Source organism: Ovis aries, chromosome 8 (genome assembly GCF_016772045.2).
Source record: "Ovis aries strain OAR_USU_Benz2616 breed Rambouillet chromosome 8, ARS-UI_Ramb_v3.0, whole genome shotgun sequence".
NCBI classification, from domain to species: Eukaryota; Metazoa; Chordata; class Mammalia; order Artiodactyla; family Bovidae; genus Ovis; species Ovis aries.
In genome coordinates, this window is record NC_056061.1 from 863,405 (window position 1) to 889,450 (window position 26,046).

Consider the following 26,046-nt stretch of genomic DNA (forward strand, 5'->3'; position numbering starts at 1 on the left):
AAAATCAGAAGAAATATAAGGGAAAGGAAAACATACATAAGCCTAGTGAGACATATTAACATTTCTCTAAGAATATTTTATCAGGTACAGAAAAAATAACAATAGGAGCATCTTGAATGGTGTCATTAATAACTTGAATATAATGCATTCATATTATATCAATTATACTTATCATATCCTACACAGATATATTTAAAATTTTGTATCTCATATGTTGCTATTAGATGGTGGAGTGTTCTGACAAAACATGGTCCACTGGAGAAGGGAATGGCAAAGCATTTCAGTGTTCTTGCCTTGAAAACCCCATGAACAGCATGAAAAAGCAAAAAGATAGGATACTGAAAGATGAACTCTCCAGGTCTGTACGTGCCCAAAATACTACTGGAGATCAGTGGAGAAATAACTCCAGAAAGAATGAAGAGATGGAGCTAAAGGAAAAACAGCACCCAGTTGTGGATGTGATGGGTGATAGAGGTAAAGTCTGATGCTGTAAAGAATAATACTGCATAGGAACCAGGAATATTAGGTCCATGAATCAAGGCAAATTAGAAGTGATTAAACAGGAGATGGCAAGAGTGAACACTGACACTTTAGAATCAGTGAACTAAAGTGGACTGGAATGGATGAATTTAACTCAGATGACCATTATATCTAATACTATGGGCAAGAATCCCTTAGAAGAAATGGAGTGGCTCTCATAGTCAACAAAAGAGTCTGAAATGCAGTACTTGGGGGTAATCTAAAAAAAGACAGAATGATCTCTGTTCATTTCCAAGGCAAACCATTCAATGTTACAGTAATCCAAGCCTATTCCCCAACCAGTAATGCTGAAGAAGCTGAAATTGAATGGTTCTATGAAGACCTACAATATCTTCTAGCACTAACACCCCCAAAAGATGTCTTTTTTCATTATAGGGGACTGGAATGCAAAAGAAGGAAGTCAAGAGATACCTGAAGTAACAGGCAAACAGGAATACAAAATGAGGCAGGTCAAAGGCTTAAAGAGATTTGCCAAGAGAACACATTGGTCATAACAAACACCCTCTTCTAACAACACAGAAGATTCTACATATGGGCATCACTAGCTCATCAATACAGAAATCGGATTGATTATATTCTTTGCTGCCAAAGATGGAGAAGCTCTACAGAGTCAGCAAAAGCAAGACTGGGAACTGACTGTGGCTCAGACCATGAACTCCTTATTGCCAAATTCAGATTTAAACTGAAGAAAGTAGGGAAAATCATTAGACCATTCAAGTATGAGTTAAATCAAATCCCTTATGATTATACAGTGGAAGTGAAAATAGAATCAAGGGATTAGATCTGATAGACAGAGTGCCTGAAGAATTATGGACGGAAGTTCGTGACATTTTACAGGAGGCAGTGATCAAAACCATCCACAATAAAAAGAAATGCAGAAACCAAAATGGTTGCTGGGGAGGCCATACAAATAGCTGAGAAAAGAAGATAAGCTAAAGGCAAAGGAGAAAAGGAAAGATATTACCCATCTGAAAGCAGAGTTCCAAAGAATAGCAAGGAGAGATAAGATAGCCTTCCTCGGTGATCAATTCAAATAAATAGAGGAAAACAATAGAATGGGAATGACTAGAGATCTCTTCAAGAAAATTAAAGATATCAAGGGAACATTTCATGCAAAGATGGGCACAATAAACAACAGAAAGAGGTGGCAAGAATACAGAGAAGAACTATACAAAAAAGATCTTCATGACCCAGATAACCATTGTCCTGTGATCACTCACCTAGAGCCAGACATCCTGGTATAAGAAATCAAGTGGGACTTAGGAAGCATCACTACTTCCTAGCTAGTGGAGGTGATGGAATTCCAGTTGAGCTATTTCAAATCCTAAAAGATGATGCTGTGAAAGTGCTGCACTCAATATGTCAGCAAATTCAGTAAACTCAGCAGTGGTCACAGGACTGGAAAAGATCAGTTTTCATTCCAATCCCAAACAAAGGCAATGCTAAAGAATGCTCAAACTACCGCACAATTGCACTCATCTCACATGCTAGTAAAGTAATGCTCAAAATTCTCCAAGCCAGGCTTCAGCAATACATGAACCGTGAACTCCCTGATGTTCAAGCTGGTTTTAGAAAAGGCAGAGGAATCAGAGATCAAATTGCCAACATCTGCTGGATCATGGAAAAAGCAAGAGAGTTCCAGAAAAACATCTATTTCTGCTTTATTGACTATGCCAAAGCCTTTGACTGTGTGGATCACAATAAACTGTGGAAAATTCTGAAAGAGATGGGAATATCAGACCACTTGACCTGCCTCTTGAGAAATCTGTATGCAGGTCAGGAAGCAACAGTTAGAACTGGATATGAAACAACAGACTGGTTCCAAATATGAAAAGGAGTACGTCAAGGCTGTATATTGTCACCCTGCTTATTTAAATTATATAAGGAGTATATCATGTGAAATGCCAAGCTGGATGAAGAACAAGCTGTAATCAAGATTGCTGGGAGAAATGTCAATCACCTCAGATATGCAGATGACACCACCCTTATGGCAGAAAGCAAAGAATAACTAAAGAGCCTCTTGACAAAAGTGAAAGAGGAGAGTGAAAAAGTTGGCTTAAAGCTCAATGTTCAGAAACCTAAGATCATGGCATCTGATCCTATCACTTCATGGCAAATAGATGGGGAAACAACAGAAACAGTGTCAGACTTTATTTTTCTGGCTCCAAAATCACTGAAGATGGTGACTGTAGCCATGAAATTAAAAGATGCTTACTCCTCAGAAGAAAAGCTATGACAAACCTAGACAGCTTATTAAAAAAGCAGAGGCATTAGTTTGCCAGCCAACGTCCTTCTAGTCAGTGCTATGGTGTTTCCAGTAGTCATATATCGATGTGAGAGTTTGACTATAAAGAAAGCTGAGAGCTGAAGAATTGATGCTTTTGAACTATGGTGTTGGAGAAGACTCTTGAGAATCCCTTGGACTTCAAGGAGATCCAACCTGTCAATCCTAAAGCAAATCAGTCCTGAATATTCATTGGAAGGACTGATGCTGATGCTGAAGCTGAAGCTCCAATATTTTGGCCACCTGATATAAAGAACTGACTCATTGGAAAAAATCCTGATGCCGGGACAGGTTGATGGTGGGAGGAGAAGGGGACGACATAGGATGAGATGGTTGGATGGCATCACAGACTCAATGGACATGAGTTTGAATAGGCTTCAGGAGTTGGTGATGGACAGGGAAGCCTGGCGTGCTGCAGTCCATGGGGTCACAAAGAGTCAGACACGTCTATGTGACTGAACTGAATGAGGATATTTAGAAAACTGGCAAAAAGATAAACATGAATAAATCTCACTCGGTGGGTATGGGATTTGATTTTACCGTGGTTGTGCCCCTCCTACCGTCTTGCTGTGGCTTCTTCTTTGTCTTTGGACATGGTGTATTTTTTTTTTTTTTTTTGATAGGTTCCAGCATCCTCCTGTCAATGGTTGTTCAGCAGCTAGTTGCGACTTTGGTGCTCTCACAGGATGAGATGAGTGCACGTTTTTCTACTCCGCCATCTGAAACTGGAAAAAAGACTTTCACTTTAATTACTGATTTTCAAACTATGAAGTGAAGTCGTTCAGTCATGTCCAACTCTTTGTGACTCCATGGACTGTAGCCTACCAGGTTCCTCCATCCATGGGATTTTCCACGCAAGAGCACTGGAGTGGGTTGCCATTTCCTTCTCCAGGAGATCTTCCCGACCCAGGGATTGAACCTGGATCTCCCACATTGTAGACAGATGCTTTGCCATTAACTAAACAGACACCTCAGAGAATGAAAAATGCTTTTTCTGGTGTCTTTATCTGAGCATAATTTTTCTGGATTTTCAGGAGATCTATGATTTACTAGAATTATTATCCTTTCCATTGTTCAAAGTTCACAGCATTAGCCAGTAGGAGCCCCTTCAAATTACCTCTCATAACCCCACTAACATTTGACAGCTTCTAGCTTTCTATCATCACACACATCACCTGTACTATCTATCATCAGTACCATCCCTGCCCCAGTCTTAGAATCAACTATTTCTTTAAGTAAGAATAGTATTAAGGACTAAGACATGACATGAGCACTAAAATGGTAATATTTGCTTCTAGAGACTAAAAATATTTTTCTCAAATGGTTTTTAATAAACACTGGCAGCTGAAATTTCGAGGATGTGCTCACTGGATATACTCTGGTATAGTTAGAATGCTTGTTAAGGACAAATGTTTATTAACAACCAGCCCAAAAGTAGAATAAAGTCCTTTTATGAAAAGTAAGAAAAGTTTTTTTGTTGCCATTGTTATAACGAAGTCTTCTAAGTGATTCTTTACTTTTGAAAAAATTCACTATTGAGATTTCATGATTCCCAATTCTATGAAGAGATTGAAATACTGGCAGAATGTCACAGAATGTAAAAGGCATAAGTAAATAAAATGAGAAGGCTATACATTCTTATAAGGGACAATCAAATCAGTATTCTTTAAAGAGAGTATCACTCTGTATTGGCAACATATTTCTTAAGATACAGCTTGATTTGGTAGTGAATATTTCAAATAAGCTTGTATTTGTATTTCCTGTGTGATTTTGTAATGGAAACATTAAACTAAAAAAGGGACCTTAAGACTTCAGAAACTCCAGATTTTTAAAGGTAGACATATTTTGAATGAATCTGGCTAAGTCTAATTTTGGTCTGGAAAAATAGCTGTAAAGACAAAGCCAACTTATCCTAGAATTTGTCTGAGAATCAATATTTAAGACATATATGTGAAAGAAAACAAGCTAGAAATTTGTTTATGAACATAAAGGAACAGAAAAGCGTAAGATATCACTTTGAAGTTATTAAACAAGTACTGAATAGTTAGGACATTAATGTATAATTTTTTTTTTAGTTTTTTATTTTTTTAATTTTAAAATCTTTAATTCTTACATGCGTTCCCAAACATGAACTCCCCTCCCACCTCCCTCCCCATAACATGTCTGTGGGTCATCCCCATGCACCAGCCCCAAGAATGCTGTATCTGAAGTGCTTTACTTTCTATGTTCTAGTTTCAGTTAAACATTTTTTCTCAATTCTTTAATTTTTATGAACATAGTTATCAAATTGTCAATTCACTTAACCTTTCAAATCTTCAGGATAAGAATCCCATGGAACAATTCCACAGGGAGTCAGACACATTTGCCCAGTCTTCTTGCCACGACCTCCCCAGCGTTTCTGCCTCTGCTACCCACAGTGGGAAACTCGTCTGCTCATCCTTCAGGCCCAAGTGGGTTTATGACTCAGCGTCTCCCACCAGGGATCCTCATGATACTAAGTCCTGGAAGCTGTTCCTCTCAACTCTCTCTGCTTCTGAACAACTGTCACTCAGACTGATCTGTGACTCAGAGTCCTTCCAGGATTTTGGGTCACCAACTGTGAACAGGGTTGAAGAGAGAGTCAAGAAGAGCTGTCTTCATGTAGCTCTCCACATGGGGTCCTGTCTTGGGGGTGCCGGCCCCAGGGAGGAGAAGTTACACTCTACTGAAGATGGAGGGGAGGCAAGGCTGCTGTGGCTCCAGGATCACCAGCTTGTTCCATGAACAGATTACAAGCAACACCCTTACTTATGCACTTACTCATCAAGCCGCTGCCTGGCGCTGAGCAGATGGGCAAACATCACACATCGTCCAAAAGGACAGTGGAGGCCATGCTTTCTGATTCATCTTCACCCCATACACTGCCTAATCAAAAATGCTTATTTATTATTCTGCCAAATACAACTGATTTTTATCTATAATTATTTTTTAAAAGTAAGAAACAGTGAGTCAACTGAAGAAAGGGCCATGACCTTGAGCTAGGGAACTGTGACACTGAGCTGAGTAAAGGGGCCTGTGGGGATAAGCTGGGCCTCGCAGGACTGAACCCGGTCAGTGAACCTTCTCCAGAAATGTTCTGCAGCACTGCCCACATTGCTCATTGATGGTCTCAAAGTCAGAGTTGTTGGTCTAATAATGATCTTCAATAATGAGTTGTTTCTGTGGATCATAGCTCCCAAATAGTTCAATTTTCACTTTGCAGTTTTTAACTTGATAACTCTTTCTGTTCAAACCTCTTCAATTGATTTCATTTATACAGTCAAAAGTGGCAATCTTTTTAGGTAATCTGCTGGGCAATATGACTCATGGGATTACCATGATTTTTCATGGAAGCCTGTCCCCTGATAATCAGGAGGGTTTCCTAGTTCATACATGGTTGTCAATGCATGGCCTGTCCTCCAACTATCTGAAATGGTTTGATCAGTTATAGGTTTCAAAGGGAGAGGGTGGGATGATTTGGGAGAATGGCACTGAAACATGTATACTATCTTGTAAGAAACGAATTGCCAGTCTATGTCCGATGCAGGATACAGGATGCTTGGGGCTGGTGCAAGGGGATGACCCAGAGAGATGTTATGGGTAGGGAGGTGGGAGGGGGTTCATATTTGGGAACGCATGTACACCCGTGGTGGATTCATGTCAACGTATGGCAAAACCAATACATTATTGTAAAGTAAAATAAAGTAAAAATAAAAATTTAATAAGAAAAAGACATACCAAAAACTGGAAAAAAAATAAATAAAAATAAAAACTGCTTCTGCAATGGGTGATAGAAAGATGTTACCCAGACACACAAAGAGCACCAATTTGATCATCTGCTAGCACACCCTCCCTCACTCCAAGAAGTAATAATTAAGATGCCTGAATGAATGACTTCCTTGCCTTTGCATAACAGTGAAATTAAAGGCAGCAAGTGTTCAGTTCCCAGCCAATTTAGTTATTATGTTTTTCAGAGTTTAACAAAGTCTAAGAATAGGAGAATTGTGCCTAAGTTCATTTTCTTATGTGGTATTTTTGTTAAGACATAGTTTTAAAGTTTGTGAAAAATCTTATAATTTGAGGGCCTTAGTTATCAAATGGCCATATCTATAAGTTTGGCCAACAGATAGAGAATGCAACTCTTTCAATTCAGAAATTTCAGCCACAATCATCATTGAATAATGTCTCCAGGACTTTTAACTTATCTTTGTATAAAGAAGCAGAATATAAAAATGTTTACATTTAATGAACACCTTTTTTGGATTCTGTTTGAAATGAATCCTTTCACTTTGCTAGAGCTTTAAATTTCTTAGACTTAAAGTGTATAGCTATTTTCTAGTCCTCTATTGTCAGGGTGCATTGGAGAAGGAAATGGCAACCCACTCCAGTGTTCTTGCCTGGAGAATCCCAGGGACGGGAGAGCCTGGTGGGCTGCCGTCTATGGGGTCGCACAGAGTCGGACACGACTGAAGTGACTTAGCAGCAGCAGCATTGTCAGGGTAGGTTTTATATCATCTTTTTTGCTTTTTATTTCTTTTGTGCTTTTGCATCTGTTTTGTGGCTTGTGATTGATGGGTAAATATTTCTTAGAAATTTGGGGAATAGAACCATGCAAATTATTTGGAATAGATATTAATTACTGTTCAAAGAAACTCATACTCCACTTCAGACTTCTGAGGTCTGCCCACCTTCAACCATGTTATTTCAGACATGTGAGTTTAAATTCAAGACAGAATAAAGATAAGTAAAAGAAATAATTTATGGAGGTAAGAAATACTTTTTACTTAGTATCTATATTGTCCATCTGATAGAAGGGCGTGCGTTAGAATACTTAACTATTAAATAAGAAATAACTTGCCCTTTGCATCAAATTGAACAACTACAGGTTCAAGTTGGATATTTTTTGCTAAATCTTATTCTCTTTGATTAAGGTCTCTTAACCACAGGCATGTGTATATCTTTATTCACACTATATCTATATGTCCGTTATCTGTTACTATGGGCTGAAGATTAAAAACCATGTTATTAAACTTCTTCAACCCTAGAATTCCCTGACTTCTGAGTCTAGGAAGGAAATTAGGGGCCTCCACTGTCCCAGGAAAGTGTTCACCTACTTTTAAAACTATTTTGCTACTCTCTGATACATGGGTGTCTTCATTTCAGCTTTTATGAAGCCCTTGGACTCAACTTTCTCCATGTTTTCTTTTGAAGCCGTTGTCATGATTTACAAACCACATGTTCATGCTCCAGGCAAGGTTGATGCATTATCTTCATACCTTACATAGAAGCCTTGGTGTCAGTCACACCACAAAACCTCACAAGGATGAGGTCAGTTTGTTCTGAGTGGCACAGTGTTAGGAGAAACTTTTCATTATGTTCCCTATGGTTCTTTAAACAACTGAAACCTAGTTCATCCATAGCTAGTTCCTATGATTTAAAATGCTGAGGGTTTAACAAAAAAATTTACTGAATAGAACTGTAAGTTTAACAACCTCTTACTTTTACTTTGAGAATATTTACATTCCAGATGAGAAATTATATTATTAGAAAAGTTTTATTTTAAAAACATAAACTGCATAGAAACATATTAATGAAAATAAATAGATTTTTCTCCATGAATTTAATGCTTTCTAAAAGTTTAAGGATTTAGATTTCTCTATGCATTATAATATTTTTAAACTCAGATTTTCATAGCTAATGAAAAATAGAATTCAAATCACAGAATCTAAATCTCAGAGTATTAGATATTGCAATGTTTTGCTTTGGCAATTTTGCAATTATCACAATGTTATATAATAATAAAAGTCTTAGAAAATCTGGAAAAAATGTATCTAAGGTGAGGTTAATAGGATGAGCTGAATTTTCACAATGTGATGAAGAATTGATAGAAATGCAAGTAAGGACATTAAAATCATAAGAAAGATTCATACAGTAATGCGTGACCTTAAATCTAACATTTGCAGATGTGTTTTATACATTTTGGAAGAATTTTTAAAGAATATTCCAAACCAACCCAAAAGTCAACACTTTGTAAAGGATAATACAGTAATGTAAACATGTGATGGTCATCAACAATGAGTTTATTAGAAGGTATTTGAAAAAATGCAAATTTGCAAAAAAAATTGGCTTCCAAAATTATATCTTTAATTTAATTGGCTTTAAATATTAAATTATATAAATGTATAAATTTATGTATAAATTATATACATATATTAATTAATTTAATAAAGACAGTAAATTCTATGTCCCAGGTACTGTAACAGGCATCGGGATATAAATTAGCATAATTGATGTATGTTGGAAATGAATTTGTACAGCAATTAAAAGTAATTTTGGCTGTAGGTAAGGAAAACCTGACTATTAGTACTTTAAATGAATAATTTTCACTTCCTGAGGATTTTTGGAATTAGGAGGCTGCTGACTTTGGGTCAATGGCACCAAATTATTTAACTATTCTTATGGTCATTTCTCATGCTTGTGAGTTTAAGACATTGACATTGTGACTATTTTAAAAGGAGCTGTGCTAATGATATGTTTTCTTTCAATCAGGAAGACAAACACTTTCTTAGATGTCACCTAGAAAAATTCCATTTATTTATTATTGGTCAAAACTTGTCACATGCCCACTTTTAGCTTCAAAGTGAAGTGAAGTGAAGTCACTCAGTCATGTCCGACTCTTTGCGACCCCGTGGACTGTAGCCCAACAGGCTTCTCTGTCCATGGGATTCTCTAGGCAAGAATACTGGAGTGGGTTACCATTTCCTTCTCCGGGGGATCTTCCTGACCCAGGGATCGAACCTGGGTCTCCCACATCGGAGGCAGACACTTTAACCTCTGAGCCACCAGGGAAGCTGGTTTAGCTTCAAAGGGAACTATAACTGAATATTTAGTTTTTTCAACTTCTGTGATGGAGATGAATGGAATATCAAATTGGGTTAATTTGTCAATAAGGTCTACTGTAAGCCCTTTCCCACTTGAAAAGTAATGACATATATAGTAAGGAATCCAGCTACATTTTTCAGTACCTAGAGAGTGATATGACTGATAAACTCTCTATACTCTAGCAATTGTGGTATAGCAGGAAGAAGGGCTCTACCAGGAAGTTAGAATAAACTTGTGAAGATAAAGTGAAGTTACTGCAGTAGAATTTCTGTGTATTTTTAAAGAGGGTAATTTTAACATGGAATAGAATAATAATTATTTTTTTTGTCTTTGACTTTGTGGGAGTTAAATACATATATTAAAAAAATTTTTTTTTCACTTTTTCCAAAGTGTTTTCTATTCAAATAAACAGGAATTAGGTATCGTGTGTGTTATTTGCTGTCAGGTCTAACTCTTTGTGACCCTGTGGACTGAAGCCCACCAGGCTCCTCTGTCCATGGAATTTCCAGGAAGGAATACTGGAGTGGGTAGCCATTCCCTTCCCCAAGGGATCTTCCTGACCCAGAGATTGAATCCGGGTCTTTTGCATTGTAGGCGGATTCTTTACTGTTTGAACCACAAGGGAAGCCTCCCCTCTGCCCCCATCACAATTTTTAGATACTGTAAAAATTCAGTTGTTGTTGAGGAGGAAACTGAGGCACACTGACCCTCTACTCCAGGCCTCTATGACAGTCTGAGGTCTAGCCTAAATCCTCCTGCTCTTCGGCTCCAGTGGAATGTGCTGCATGCAGGCAGCCTTCTGCAGGGGAGGGTCTCAGAAGCCCATCTGGGGGCCTGTGTCAGGAGTTAGATATTGTTTTGTCATAACTATAAACAGAAAGTTTTACAATGGAAGTTTGTATTAGACAAGCTATTATTTAGAGAAGAATAATAAATTCTTGGTGAAGAAATTCAACGAGTTGAAGGCAATGGAAAGTGATCCAAAGCAGGCAGAAACAGGAATATAGACACTTGAAAAAGGAAACTGCACTGTGTGAGTTTTACAGTTATGAATTTTCTGCCTGTGGGCATTCTCCTTAAGAGTGACATGGAATGGCTGAAATTCAAGCACAAAGTTGCAGCCTTATTGGCCCAAGAAGTCAAAGAATGGAGTTCCATATTGCCAAGGTAGAAGTTGAGTGAGGGGAAGCTTTCTGGAAAGGGAGATAATTGTGGTGGAGGCCCCCATATCTGCAGACAAAACTCTGTGATCAGCCCTTGAACTGCACGTACATAAGGGAATGAACTAGACCTGTCAGAATGGAAAACAGTAGAGATTTCAGTTGCTTATCAAAGGAGTCAGAGTTTGAAATTCAAGTCCAAAAAAGTTAACTGACTACTAGAGTAAAAATCAACACTAAGAAAAAACTGACAGAATACAGGCTATCAAGATGCATAATTCGTGATGGTCAATGTGAATTTAAATGTAAGGAATCAGGAAGATATGGCCCATAGACAAGATAGAAAGCAGCAAAGAGAAAACAACCCCAAGATGACTCAGATGTTTGAATTAATGAAAAAGTTTTTCTTTTTAAACTATTGTAAATATTTTCATGGGTTGGAACAAAAATATGTCATAATAAATGAACAGATGGGGAATCTCAGCAGAAAAATGGAAACTATAAAAGAAGACCAAATAAAAACTGTAAAACTGACAATGAAATATTTGAAATGAAAAATCTGAACTGGATGGGCTTAATACCAGATTGGAAATCAGAGAATGTGGAGAGAATGCAAAAGAACAGGGGGAAAACTAAGGGAAAAAAATCCAGCTCCCAAAATGTATTGCTTAAATCATAAGATTTGAGAGTTGACATTACTCTTTGATCCATGAATTGCAGAATAGATGGGTTAGCAGGCCTGAAAACATTAATCTCATTGTATATCTCTTGTATATCAGATCCCTTGGATGACCTGATACATTGTCAATGAGCAGTAATGTTTTGAAAGGAATCTTTCTCTGAGTATTAGTGCTCAATAATGAGCTTAAAGCATTTTGTTCAGCAAACCATGTTGTAAACAGATGCGCTATCATCAAGGCTTTGTCGTTGCATTTATAGGGAAGAATTGTTAAGGACTTAGAATTTTCAGACTGTCAAATGAGCACTGGCTTCAACTTAAAGTCACCAGCTGCATTAGCTTCTAACAAGAGAGTCAACCTGTTCTTTGAAACTTTAAAGCCAGTCATTGATTTCTGCTTCCTAGCAGTGAAAGTCCCAGATGGCACCTTCTTCCAATAGAAGGCCATTTTGTTTACATTGAAAATCTCTTGTCTAATAAAGCCACCTTCATGGATTATTTTAGCTAGTTCTTCTGGACCACATGCTGCAGCTTCCACATTAGCTGCTTCCCTTTGCACTTTTAGTTATAGAGATGGCTAGTTTCCTTAAACCCCTCAGACCAGCCTCTGCTAGCTTCAAACTTTTCTTTTGCGGCTTCCTCACTTCTCTCAGCCTTTGTAGAATTGAAGCGAGTCAGGGCCTTGCTCTGGATTCAGCTTTGGCTTAAGGGAGTTACTGTGTCTGGTTTGATCTTCTATTCAGATCACTAAAGCTTCCCTTATATTAGCTTTCAGCCTATCTTGGCCTTTCAATATACCTTCCTCACTAAGCTTAATCATTTCTAGCTTTTGATTTAAAGCAAGAGATGGAATTCTTTCTTTCACTTAAACACTTAAAGGCCATTGTAAGGTTATTAATTGGCCTAATTTCAATATGGTGGTGTTTTGGGGAATGGGGAGGTTTAAAGAGAGGGAGAGAGATGGAGAAAAGGCCAGTCATTGGAGCAGTTAGAACACACACATTTATCAGTTAAATTTGTCATTTTATATAGGTACAATTTGTGGTATTCCAAAACAATCACAATGGTAACATCAAAGATCATTGATCACGGATTACCATAATGTATATAATAATAAAGAAAAGGTATGAAAAATTGTGAGAATTACCAAAAGGTAATGCAGAGACATGAAGTGAGCAAATGCTGTTGAAAGATGGTGCCAATACACTTGCTAGGTGCAGGGTTGCCACAAAACTTCAATTTATAAAAAATGCAATATCTGTGAAGCACAGTAAACAAACCCAATAAGGAGTGCTTATAGTCTAAAATGCATGTAATTGTAGGACCAGAATGAAAAAAGAATAGTGAGGGAATGGGCCACAAAAAGTATGTGAAGACGTCATGTCTAAAAATTTTCCCAAACTGGTAACAAACATAAACTTAAAATACAAGACTCTTAGCAAATCCCAAGAGGACAAATAAAAATAAAGCCACACTTAGGAACATTGTAGTCAAACTGCTGAGATCCAAATATACAGAAAAGATCTTGAAAGCCACTTGAAAAATTGATGTAACTATTGATGGTGGTATATACATAACCGTTCCTCATCAGAAACAATGGAGGCCCACAGACAATGAAGTAGCATATTTAAATGCTGAAAATAGCAGAAAATGTTGTGCCAGTCCAGTGATATAACCAGTGGCAGCGGGGGGGGGGGGGGAATATAATTTTTTTAGTGAAGGAAAAATTAAGAAATTTTCAGGCTTAAAATAAAATTGAATTAGTCACATCAGTCCTGCATTACAGGCAATGTTAAGGCAAGTTATTCAGTCTGAAGAGAAATGACTAGAAACTTGAATCTACAGAAGGAAAGGAATGGCACAAGAAGGGGTAAACATGTAGCTAAACAAAATAAAAATCTTCTTTTAATTTCTTTTTCTCAAGTATTTAAAAAGAAATTTAATTGCTTTTAAATTTTGTAGATATTTCTCATTGTTTAAATGTTTAAAAAATTGAAGCTAATCAGGCTTTGATCTCAGCAGTATAAATTATAAAATCATAGAGAAATTAAAAATAGTTTCATTAATTTTAGAAATATGGGATTCTTTGTAACAAAAATTCATATTTTAATAAATAAGAGGAGATAACAACCTGTATTTACAGCTTATTCTGTCCTGAGTTACTGCTTCACTGCATATCTAATCAGTATTTATCTTATTGAATATGAATGCCATTCAAAGAATTTTTGAAATACTGAAAACCCTTACACAAAACTTATTCATCTCTGATACTTACAAAGCACATATTTGATATTCAGAATTTTAGTGTTTTTCTTTTTTTGGAGATTTTGGGTTAATCGTATTTTAAAATAAGACTTTTTTCAGAGTTTTTGTTATATATATATTTTCCAGTTTATTAGTATTTTTATTTATTTTAAAAAATAAATTTATTTATTTTAATTGAAGGCTATTTACTTTACAATATTGTATTGGCTTTGCCATACATCAACATGAATCCACCACAGTGTACACGTGTTCCCCATCCTGAACCCCCCTCCCAAGCACAAGAAGGGCTTGAGCATCCTGTATCCTGCATCAAACCTGGACTGGTGATTCATTTCACATATGATATTATACATGTTTCAATGCCATTCTCCCAAATCATCCTACCCTCTTCCTCTCCCTCAGAGTCCAAAAGACTGTTCTATACATCTGTGTCTCTTTTGCTATCTTGCATACAGGGTTATCGTTACCATATTTCTAAATTCCATATATATGTGTTAGTATACTGTATTGGTGTTTTTCTTTCTGGCTTACTACACTCTGAATAATTGGCTCCAGTTTCATCCACCTCATTAGAACTGATTCAAATGTATTCTTTTTAATGGCTGAGTAATACTCCATTGTGTATATGTACCACAGCTTTCGTATCCATTCATCTGCTGATGGACATCTAGGTTGCTTCCATGTCGTGGCTATTATAAACAGCGCTGCGATGAACACTGGGGTACATGTGTCTCTTTCCATCTTGTTTTCCTCAGTGTGTATGCTCAGCAGTGGGATTGCTGGGTCGTATGGCAGTTCTAATTCCAGTCTTTTAAGGAATCTCCACACTGTTCTCCATAGTGGCTGTACTAGTTTGCATTCCCACCAACAGTGTAAGAGGGTCCCATTTTCTGCACACTCTCTCCAGCATTTATTGCTTGTAGACTTTTGGACTGTAGTCATTCTGACTGGCATGAAATGGTACCTCATTGTGGTTTTGATTTGCATTTCTCTGATAATGAGTGATGTTGAGCATCTTTTCATGTGTTTGTTAGCCATCTGTATGTCTTCTTTGGAGAAATGTCTGTTTAGTTCTTTGGCCCATTTTTTGATTGGGTCGTTTATTTTTGTGGAATTGAGCTGCAGGAGTTCCTTGTATATTTTTGAGATTAGTTGTTTGTCCGTTGCTTCATTTGCTATTATTTTCTCCCATTCCAAAGGCTGTCTTTTCACCATGCTTATAGTTTCTTTTGTTGTGCAGAAGCTTTTAATTTTAATTAGATCCCATTTGTTTATTTTTGCTTTTATTTCCAGAATTCTGGGAGGTGGGTCATAGAGGATCCTGCTGTGATTTATGTGAGAGAGTGTTTTGCCTATGTTCTCCTCTAGGAGTTTTATAGTTTCTGGTCTTAGGTTTAGATCTTTAATCCATTTTGAGTGTATTTTTGTGTATGGTGTTAGAAAGTGTTATAGTTTCATTCGTTTACAAGTGGTTGGCCAGTTTTCCCAGTGCCTCTTGTTAAAGAGGTTGTCTTTTTTCCATTGTATATTCTTGCCTCCTTTGCCAAAGATAAGGTGTCCATAGGTGCGTGGATTTATCTCTGGGCTTTCTATTTTGCTCCATTGATCTATATTTCTGTCTCTGTGCCAGTACCATACTGTCTTGATTACTGTAGCTTTGTAGTAGAGCCTGTCAGGCAAGTTGATCCCTCCAGTTCCATTCTTCTTTCTCAAGGTTGCTTTGGCTATTAGAGGTTTTTTGTATTTCCATACAGATTGTGAAATCATTTGTTCTAGCTCTGTGAAAAATACTGTGAAAAAAATATATAAATATATATAAATATATATATATGTATATATGTATATATATATATATATAAATTGTGAAAGCACAGTAACACATTTACAGGAGACTTGGAAAATATAGAAGAAGGCTACATATAGCTCCACTATATATTACAATTGTTTAAGTAGATATATTAAGATTTTTAGCTGTAGTTTCAATATCAAACCCTTAAAAATTAGTAGAACGAATATAAAGAGAAGTGGAAGAATATAGTATATAGTAGACTTGCGACAACACTATGAACCAATTCAACATAATTAAGATTTATATAATTCTCACACAACGGTAGGATACAAATTCTATTCAAGTTTCCATAGACTAGGAGACACTGGAACCTTTCCAGGGACAGAAAACATGAAACTTAGTTTCTTCTAATTTCTTAAAAGACATATAACTATTTAAGGGAAAAATTATAGCAGAGAATGATGAAGTTTAAAATGAATGTACATGTAACGTAAATGACAACAATAACACAAAGTTTGAGTGGGAGAGTGTAAATAGAAGTATGTTATTTTTACATTTGATGTGAAATAGTATGACTTTAACCCTCTGTAGATCATGAAAATATAAGGATGAATGTTTTAATCCTTACAGATTCACAACAGATAATGCAGAGATAGTTTCTTAGCCAATTAAAATTTTAAAATGGAATACTAAAAATACTCTAATCATTTAAATGAAGGCATAAAAATAAGAGCAAAGAATAAAAAACAGAGTACCAATAAAATTCCTAGAAGTAGATCTAAATGCAACTGTATCAATAACTACATTACATATCAATAACTAACATTCCAATATAAAGATGTTGTAAGACTAGATAAAACTCAAAACTCAATCATACACTCTCTATGAGAGACACATTTTAGATATAAAGATTAGATAAGCTGAACTTTTTAACTATCCTCTTTTATTACCTTTTCCTATTTGGATGGATGAAGATAAACCATTAAAATATTAACTGTAAGAATCAGTTCAATTCAGTCACTCAGTCATGTTTAACTCTTTGCGTCCCCATAGACTGCAGCATGCCAGGCTTCCCTGTCCGTCACCAACTCCCAGAGTCCACCCAAACTCATGTCCATTGCATCGGTGATGCCATCCAACCATCTCATCCTCTGTCGTCCCCTTCTCCTTCTGCCTTCAATCTTTCCCAGCATCAGGGTCTTCAATGAGTCAGTTCCTCGCATCAAGTGGCCAAAGTATTGGAGCTTCAGCTTCAGCATCAGTCCTTCCACTGAATATTCAGGACTGATTTCCTTTAGAATGGACTGCTTGGCTCTCCTTGCATTCCAAGGAACTCTCAAGAGTCATCTCCAACACAAAAGCATCAACTCTTTGGCGCTCAACTTTCTTTATAGTCCAATTCTCACATCCATACATGACATCTGGAAAAACCTTAGCTTTGACTAGATGGACCTTTCTTAGCAAAGTAATGTCTCTGCCTTTTACTATGCTGTCTAGGTTGATCATAGCTTTTCTTCCAAGGAGCAAGTGTGTCTTAATTTCATGGCTGTAGTCACCCTCTGCAATGATTTTGGAGAACAAGAAAATAAAGTCTGTCACTGTTTCCATTGTTTCTCTATCTATTTGCCATGAAGTGATGGCACTGGATGCTATGTTCTTAGTTTTCTGAATGTTGAGTTTTAAGCTAGTTGTTTTGCTCTCCTCTTTCACTTTCATCAAGAACTCTTTATTTCCTCTTCAGTTTCTGCCATAAGGATTGTGTCATCTGCAAATCTGAGGTTATTGATATAAGAATAGTATTAGACTCAAGGGATTTCAAGTCAAGGAGTATCAGAGATAGAGAGGAACAAGTCATAATGATAAGAAAGCGAAAAGTGAAAGTGAAGTCACTCAGTTGTGTCTGACTCTTTGTGACCCCATGGACTGTAGCCCACTAGGTTCCTCTGTGTATGGGATTCTCCAGGCAAGAGTACTGGAGTGGGTTGCGATTTCCTTCTCCAGGGGATTTTCCAGACCCAGAGATCAAATCCGGGTCTCCCACATTGCAGGCAGATGTGTTACCATCTGAGCCACCAGGGAAGCCTAGGAATGATAAGGAAAGTGTAATGATAAGAAGGAAGCATAATGATACCAGGGAAGCATAATGATAAGAGGGTCCATTCAACAGGAGGACTTAATATTTGTAACTGTGTGCATGCCTAAGAGTTTCAGAAAATGTAAATCAATAACTGAGAGAAGAAAGAGGATAGTAGGAAAATTTACAATCATGTATGGAGCCTTTTTTTAACATCAATCTTTCAGTTATATATAGAACAAATAGGCAAAAAGTCAGAATACAGAAGACTTGAGCAACACTTTCAATCATTTGAGTCCACTATCATTTATAGAACATTAACTCCAAAATATGAAGGATATATATTTTTTCAAGTGCATATATATCGATCAAAAGTGCTCATCAGAACAAATTATCCCTTACTATAAACAAGTCTCAGTATATTTTAGAAGATTAAAATATTACAGAGTATGTCCTTGATGACCATGGCATTACATTAGAAATCAGTAACAATGAGAAGTCTAGAAAACTGCAAAATATTTTAAAATGAAACAATATACTTCTAATAACCCATGGGTCAATGAAGAAATGACAAGGGATTTGGGGACAATTTTTAAACTAAATGAAAAGGAAAAGATAATACATAAAAACTTGTTGGACTGCATCAGAAGCAGTGTTTTGAAGAAAATTTATGACTTTGGATACTTATATCAAAATATAAAGTTTAAAATGAAAGATATAAAAAGTTGATGCAATAGAAAACAGATAAAAATAAAGAAATCAATAAAGAAAATGTTGGTTCTTTGAAAAGATTAGCAAAATTTAATCAACTCCTAGCAAGATTGAGCAAAATAAATAAGTAAAGAAATATATAAGAAAGAGAGGAAAAGACAGAGAGAGTGAGATTTCTAAGGTATTAATACCAAGAATTAAAGAAAGGGTATCCCTACAGACTCTGTAGACTTTAAACAGATAAAAAGACAATACTACAAATAACGTTACACTAGGAAATTTAACGGCATAGATAAAATTGACAAATTCCTTGAGAAAATGTAAAAGATCAAAATTGACACAATGAATTATAAGAAGGTGATTACAAGTGAGTGAGTATAAGAAGAAATAGCTCTGTATATACTAAAGAATTTGAATTTGCTATTACACATCTTCCTATTAAGAAAACTTCATACCTAGATGGATTCATTGGTGAATTCTATCAACTGCAAAATAAATAAATAATCCCAATCAAAATCTCTTTCAGAAAATAGGGGAGGAGGAATCACTTGCCTACTGGTTTTATGTAGTCGTAACAAACTTGACACCAAAATATGGAAAACAAAAACAAAAAATGGAAAAGAAAATTGCTATCCAACGTTCTTCAAAGAACATAGTTGTAAAATCATTTACATACTATTCAGTTCACTTCAGTTCAGTTCAGTCGCTCAGTTGTGTCCAACTCTTTACAACCCCATGAATTGCAGCACGACAGGCCTCCCTGTCCATCACCAACTCCCAGAGTTCACTCACACTCACCTCCATCAAGTCAGTGATGCCATCCACCCATCTCATCCTCTGTCGTCCCCTTCTCCTCCTGCCCCCAATCCCTCCCAGCATCAGAGTCTTTTCCAATGAGTCAACTCTTCACATGAGGTGGCCAAAGTACTGGAGTTTCAGCTTTAGCATCATTCCTTCCAAAGAAATCCCAGGGCTGATCTCCTTCAGAATGGATTGGTTGGATCTGCTTGCAGTCTAAGGGACTCTCAAGAGTCTTCTCCAACACCACAGTTCAACAGCATCAATTCTTTGGCGCTCAGCTTTCTTCACAGTCCAACTCTCACATCCATACATGGCCACTGGAAAAACCATAGCCTTGACTAGACAGATCTTTGTTGGCAAAGTAATGTCTCTGCTTTTTAATATGCTATCTAGGTTGCTCATAACTTTCCTTCCAAGGAGTAAGCATCTTTTAATTTCATGGCTGCAATCACCATCTGCAGTGAATTTGGAGCCCAAAAATAAAGTCTGACGCTGTTTCCACTGTTTCCCCATCTATTTCCCATGAAGTGATGGGACCAGATGCCATGATCTTCGTTTTCTGAATGTTGAGCTTTAAGCCAACTTTTTCACTCTCCTCTTTCACTTTCATCAAGAGGGTTTTTAGCTCCTCTTCACTTTCTGCCATAAGGGTGGTGTCATCTGCATATCTGAGGTTATTGATATTTCTCCGGCAATCTTGATTCCAGCTTGTACTTCTTCCAGCCCAGCGTTTCTCATGATGTACTCTGCATATACGTTAAATAAGCAGGGTGACAATATACAGCCTTGATGTACTCCTTTTCCCATTTGGAACCAGTCTGTTGTTCCATGTCCAGTTCTAACTGTTGCTTCCTGACCTGCATACAGATTTCTCAAGAGGCAGGTCAGGTGGTCTGGTATTCACATCTCTTTCAGATTTTTCCACAGTTTCTTGTGATCCACACAGTCAAAGGCTTTGGCATAGTCAAGAAAGCAGAAATAGATGTTTTTCTGGAAATCTTTCTTTTTCCATGATGCAGCGGATGTTGGCAATTTGATCTCTGGTTCCTCTGCCTTTTCTAAAACCAGCTTGAACATCTGGAAGTTCATGGTTCATATATTGCTGAAGTCTGGCTTGGAGAATTTTGAGCATTACTTTACTAGCGTGTGAGATGAGTGCAATTGTGTGGTAGTTTGAGCATTCTTTTGCATTGCCTTTCTTTGGGATTGGAATGAAAACCGACCTTTTCCAGTCCTGTGGCCACTGCTGAGTTTTCCAAATTTGCTGACATATTGAGTGCAGCACTTTCACAGCATCATCTTTCAGGATTTGAAACAGCTCAACTGGAATTCCATCACCTCCACTAGCTTTGTTTGTAGTGATGCTTTCTAAGGCCCACTTGACTTTACATTCCAGGATGTGTGGCTCTAGGTGAGTGATCACACCATCGTGATTATTTGGGTCATGAAGATCTTTTTTGTACAGTTCTTCTGTGTATTTTTGCCACCTCTTCTTAATATCTTCTTCTGTTAAGTCCATATCATTTCTGTCCTTTATCTAGCCCATCTTTGTATGAAATGTTTCCTTAGTATCTCTAATTTTCTTGAAGAGATCTCTAGTCTTTCCCATTCTGTTGTTTTCCTCTATTTCTCTGCATTGATAGCTGAGGAAGGCTATACATACTATTACCAAACCAAATTCAATAACATATAAAAAGAATAATACATCATGACAAGTGAGGTTTATATATGTTAGATTTAACATTTGAAAACCAATCTAATTAATCACACTAACAGAATGAAGGAGAAGCACCATATAATTATCTCACCAAAAACACTTCCAAAATTCAGTACCCATTCATTATAAAAACATTGAGCAATTACAAGAAGATAACTTCCTCAGTCCAAGGAAGAACATCTATAAGTCAGAAACTACAGCTAATTATATTAGATGGTGCACAATTTTGTAATTTTCCCCTGGGATGTGTAACAAATCAAGAATGCTTTACTCACCACTTTGACAACGTTCATCATTTTAGTTCTAGAGTGTACACCACTTCAACAATGTCCTAGAGGTTCCAGTTAATACAAGAAGGCAAAAGAAAGAAACAAAAAGCATAAAGATCATAATGGAAGGTGTAAAATAATTTTTATTCTCAGAAGACATCAGCATCTATGTAGATGTTCCTAAGAAATCTATAAGAAGTATTTGAATTCCTATATATTCCAAAATAAATAATTAATGAATTTAGAGATTTCATAGGCATGAGATTAATTTGAAAAAAATCAAAGATATATTTATCCAATACATAAATAGGAAACAGTTAAAACATTATATTTAATTATAAAACAAAATATTCTGGAATAAATTTGATAAAATATATGAATGTCTTCTGTACTGAAATCCACAAAATAATGCTGAAAGAAATGGAGTAGCAAAATATACTATATTCATTAACTGGAAGGCTGAATTTTATTAATTTGTTAGTTTTTTCCAATTTATTTGTCAATTCAGTGAAATCCCAATCATAATATCAACAGAAAATTTTGTATATATTATTCAGTTCATTATAAAATTTATATGAAAATATGAAGTCTTGGAATATTCAAAATAATTTTTTAACAGAATGAAGTTGGATGATTTCCTCATTTCAAGGATTACAATAGAACTGTTATGACTCTTTGTGACCCCGTGGACTGCAGCCCACCAGGCTCCTCAGTCCATGAGATTCTCCAGGCAAGAATACTGGAGTGGATTGCCATTTCCTTCTCCAGGGGATCTTCCCAACCCAGGGATCGAACCGGGGTCTCCCGCATTGGAGGCAGATGCTTTAACCTCTGAGCCACCAGGGAAGCCCTGTTATTCAAGAGAGTGTGATATTGGCATAATAATAAACAAAGAGATCAATGAAACCAAATAGCAAGTCTGAAAATAGACATATATATATATAATCAGTTGATTTTTGATGAAACTGCTAAATCAATTCTTGGAAGGAATGGATGATATATCTAAATGTGAAAGCTAAATCCCTGACATTTTTAGAGAAAATATAACCTGTGGTTGGAAAATATTTCTTAGAAAGCAATACAGAATAATAAAAGTAATTTTTTTCATCAAAATTAACAGCATTTTCCCCATCAAAATACACAAAGTAAATTAAAAAATAAGATAGACTAGGAGAAAGTATGTACAAACCACCTATCTGACAAAGAACTTATATTCAGAATATATAAAAAAATAATATAATACATATAATAAAATAGTAAATACAATCAATCTAGTAAAAATAGCAAAATTTTGGGCACAGAATTCATCAAAGATTTCTCAAATAGCCAATAAGCACATTTTATAATGTGTTTAATACCCATAGTCATCATGGAAATGCAAACTAAAACCACAATAACATAGTACTACACAATCATGAGAAGGAAATGGCAACCCACTCCAGTGTTCTTGCCTGGAGAGTCCCAGGGACGAGGGAGCCTGGTGGGCTTCCGTCTATGGGGTTACACAGAGTCGGATACGACTGAAGTGACTCAGCAGCAGCAGCAGCAGCAGCAGCAGCAGCAGCACACAATCATGAAACTGACCCATTTCGACCGGATGAAGTCATGCGACAAATACTGGCCAATGAGTTGGGAGCTAAAGTGACCTGTGTCACTTCTGGGCTGGCCCATTTAATTGCCAATGTAAAGCTCATAGGTCTCTCTTTTCCCCTCTGGTATGATAATTTGCAACCCTTGAGATGGTTACATGCATGATGGTTCGTTTTAGGTATCAGTTTGGCCCATGGAGTATCCAGCTATTTGATCAAACATCATTTCTAGGTGTGTCTGTGACGGTGTATTTGGATGAGATGAACTTCTCTAGAAACAAAGATTGCCCTCCCCGTTATAGATGAACTCATCCAATCTCCTGAAGGCAAGTATGTAATACAGGTCTCAGTAAGAAAGAAGACTCCTTCCCTGTCTGAAGATAGTCAGGACATTACTCTTTGCCTCCTTTCAGACTTGTATCAGAATTTACATATTAGCCCTCCTAGGTCTCCAGCTTGCCAACCACAACACTTGGACCCTTCAGTCTCCACAATTAATTGAGCCAATTTCTTACTATATTATATATACACACACACATATATATAAATATATAATGTGGGCTCAGTTGTTCAATCATTCAGTTGTGTCCCTCTTTGTGATCCCATGGGATGTAGCCCACTAGGCTCCTCTATCCATGGGATTTCCCAGGCAAGAATACAGGAATAGGTTGCCATTTCTTCCTTCAGGGGATCTTGCCAACACAGGGGTCAAACCTGGGTCTCCTGTGTCTCTGGCATTGGCAGGCAGATTCTCTAACCACTGAGATACACGGGAAACACTTTCTTCCTATGGAGAATTTGGACTAATGCAGATTTTTGAACTAGGACATGGGACTTGGCTGTAACAAATATCAAAAATATGGAAGCAGCTTTGGAACTGAGTATGGTAGGAGGGGTTTTGAGGTTCATGCTAGGAATAGGGACATTAAGGGTGATTGTGGTGAGAGCTCAGAAAGAAAAGAGAACTGTAGAAAGTGCTTCCATCTTAGAGAATGCATGAATAACCATGAATAGAATGTTGATAGAAATATTGACATAGAAGGCTGTTCTGATAAGGTCTCAGACAGAAATAAGGATCATGCTACTGTAACCTGAAGGAAAGATGATACTGATGATACTTGTTATAGAGTGGCAAAGAATTTAGCTGGATTGTGTTCATGTTCTAGAGTTTTATGGAAGGTAGAACTTGCAAGTGATGAAATAGCTCAGGTTATTTCTAAGCAAAATGTGCTTGGTTGCTCTTTACTGCTTATAGTAAAATGTGAGAAGAGAGAGATGAACTGAAGAAGGAATTGTTAGGCAAAAATGAAAGATTTTGAAGATTCCTTGTCCATGTTGCAAAAAATGCTTAGTAGAGAATGCTAAAGGTTTGACTGGGGCAGAAAATTGTCATTTTTTAAGTGGGGCACAAGGGGCAGAATATCATAGATTAAATATTTATGTACCTTCACAATTAGTCCCCCCAAATTACCAGTTTTAAAGGTTACACTCCGTTTATAGTTATAAAACATTTGATATAGTCCCTGTATTGTATTAATACAATATAACCATGTAGCTTATTTTCTAACTATTAAACCCAATAGTTTATAGCTCTTAATCCCCTACCCCTATATCGCCCCTTCTAGTTTTTATTGAAGGAGACAGAAATGGAACGAAAGAAAGGAGGTTTATTTGAATTCTTAGATCTTACAGAACAAGACCATAGAGTTATTTGACTGTGAATACATGCTGTTCTTCAAAACTGGGGAAGATTGGAGCCTTAGGGGTGTGACCCCTGCCTGGCAAAGTCTTGGGGACATGACCTCACCTAGCAGCACCTTGGACATATGACCCCAGGCAGAGCCTCGGCAGTGTGAGCCCTGCTCAGCAGGGGAAGAGTTGTGTAGAGTTGGATCTGTTGCCTCAGGCCTTTCAGGCCTTAAGATCTTATGGAATTTGCCTTGTTAGGTTTTCAACCTTCTTGGAACTTGCCACCTCATTCTTCTTCTGATTCTCCCTTTCGGAATGGAATGTCTGTCCTCTCTGTCCCACCATTGTATTTTGGAAACATAACTGGTTCTTCAGTTTCACAGCTGGAGAGAAATTCTGCCTCAGGTTAAATTGTGCCTCAGTTCAGTTCAGTCGCTCAGTCATGTCCGCCTCTTTGCAACCCCATGAATCGCAGCACTCCAGGCCTCCCTGTCCATCACCAACTCCCAGAGTTCACTCACACTCACATCCATCAAGTCAGTGATGCCATCCAGCCATCTCATCCTCTGTCGTCCCCTTCTCCTCCTGCCCCCAGTCCCTCCCAGCATCAGAGTCTTTTCCAATGAGTCAACTCTTTGCATGAGGTGGCCAAAGTATTGGAGTTTCAGCTTTAGCATCATTCCTTCCAAAGAAATCCCAGGGTTGATCTCCTTCAGAATGGACTGGTTGGATCTGCTTGCAGTCCAAGGGACTCTCAAGAGTCTTCTCCAGCACCACAGTTCAAAAGCATCAATTCTTCGGCGCTCAGCTTTCTTCACAGTCCAACTCTCACATCCATACATGACCACTGGAAAAACCGTAGCCTTGACTAGATGGACCTTTGTTGGCAAAGTAATGTCTCTGCTTTTTAATATGCTATCTAGGTTGGTCATAACTTTTCTTCCAAGGAGTAAGCATCTTTTAATTTCATGGCTGTAGTCACCATCTGTAGTGATTTTGGAGCCCTCCCCCCCAAAAATAAATTGTGCCTCAAGTCTCACACATATCTGATTTAGATGGTATCTAGATGAGATTTTGGACTTAAGAGTTGATGTCGAAATGAGTTAAGACCTGGGGGTTTGGATATGGAATGAATGTATTTGCATGTAAAAAGATTTGAATTTTGGGGGCCCAAGGGGTAGAATATCATAGATTAAGCTTTATGTCCCCTGTGCAATTCATACATTGAAGCCATAATCCCCACTATGATGATATTTGGAGGTGGAGCCTTTCGAATATGAGTAGGGATCGTCTGTGAAGGGGTTAGTAAGAAGAAGAGAGAGCAGTGCTTTCTCTCTTTCTCTACCCTGTGAGGACACAGCGAGAACATGGCCATCTGCATAACATTTTCCTGTACTATTAGTGTTATCCTGATACACTGTTAACAGGTTGTATAAGGATGCCTATTGTCAGTTGGTGTACAGCACCTTTGAAATGTTGACTGGTGTGTTCTCATGCCCATCAGTTGTAACCTGTGATGAAAGGCCTGAAAGTGAAAGTGAAGTCGCTCAGTCGTGTCTGACTCTTTGTGACCCCATGG

The 26,046-nt window shown here is 37.3% G+C and overlaps 1 pseudogene; it reads right to left on the reverse strand.

Moving 5' to 3' along the window:
• Positions 1-5,914: 5,914 nt before the first annotated feature.
• Positions 5,915-25,842, reverse strand: LOC106990493 (low molecular weight phosphotyrosine protein phosphatase-like; annotated as a pseudogene).
• Between the last annotated feature and the right edge of the window lie 204 nt (positions 25,843-26,046).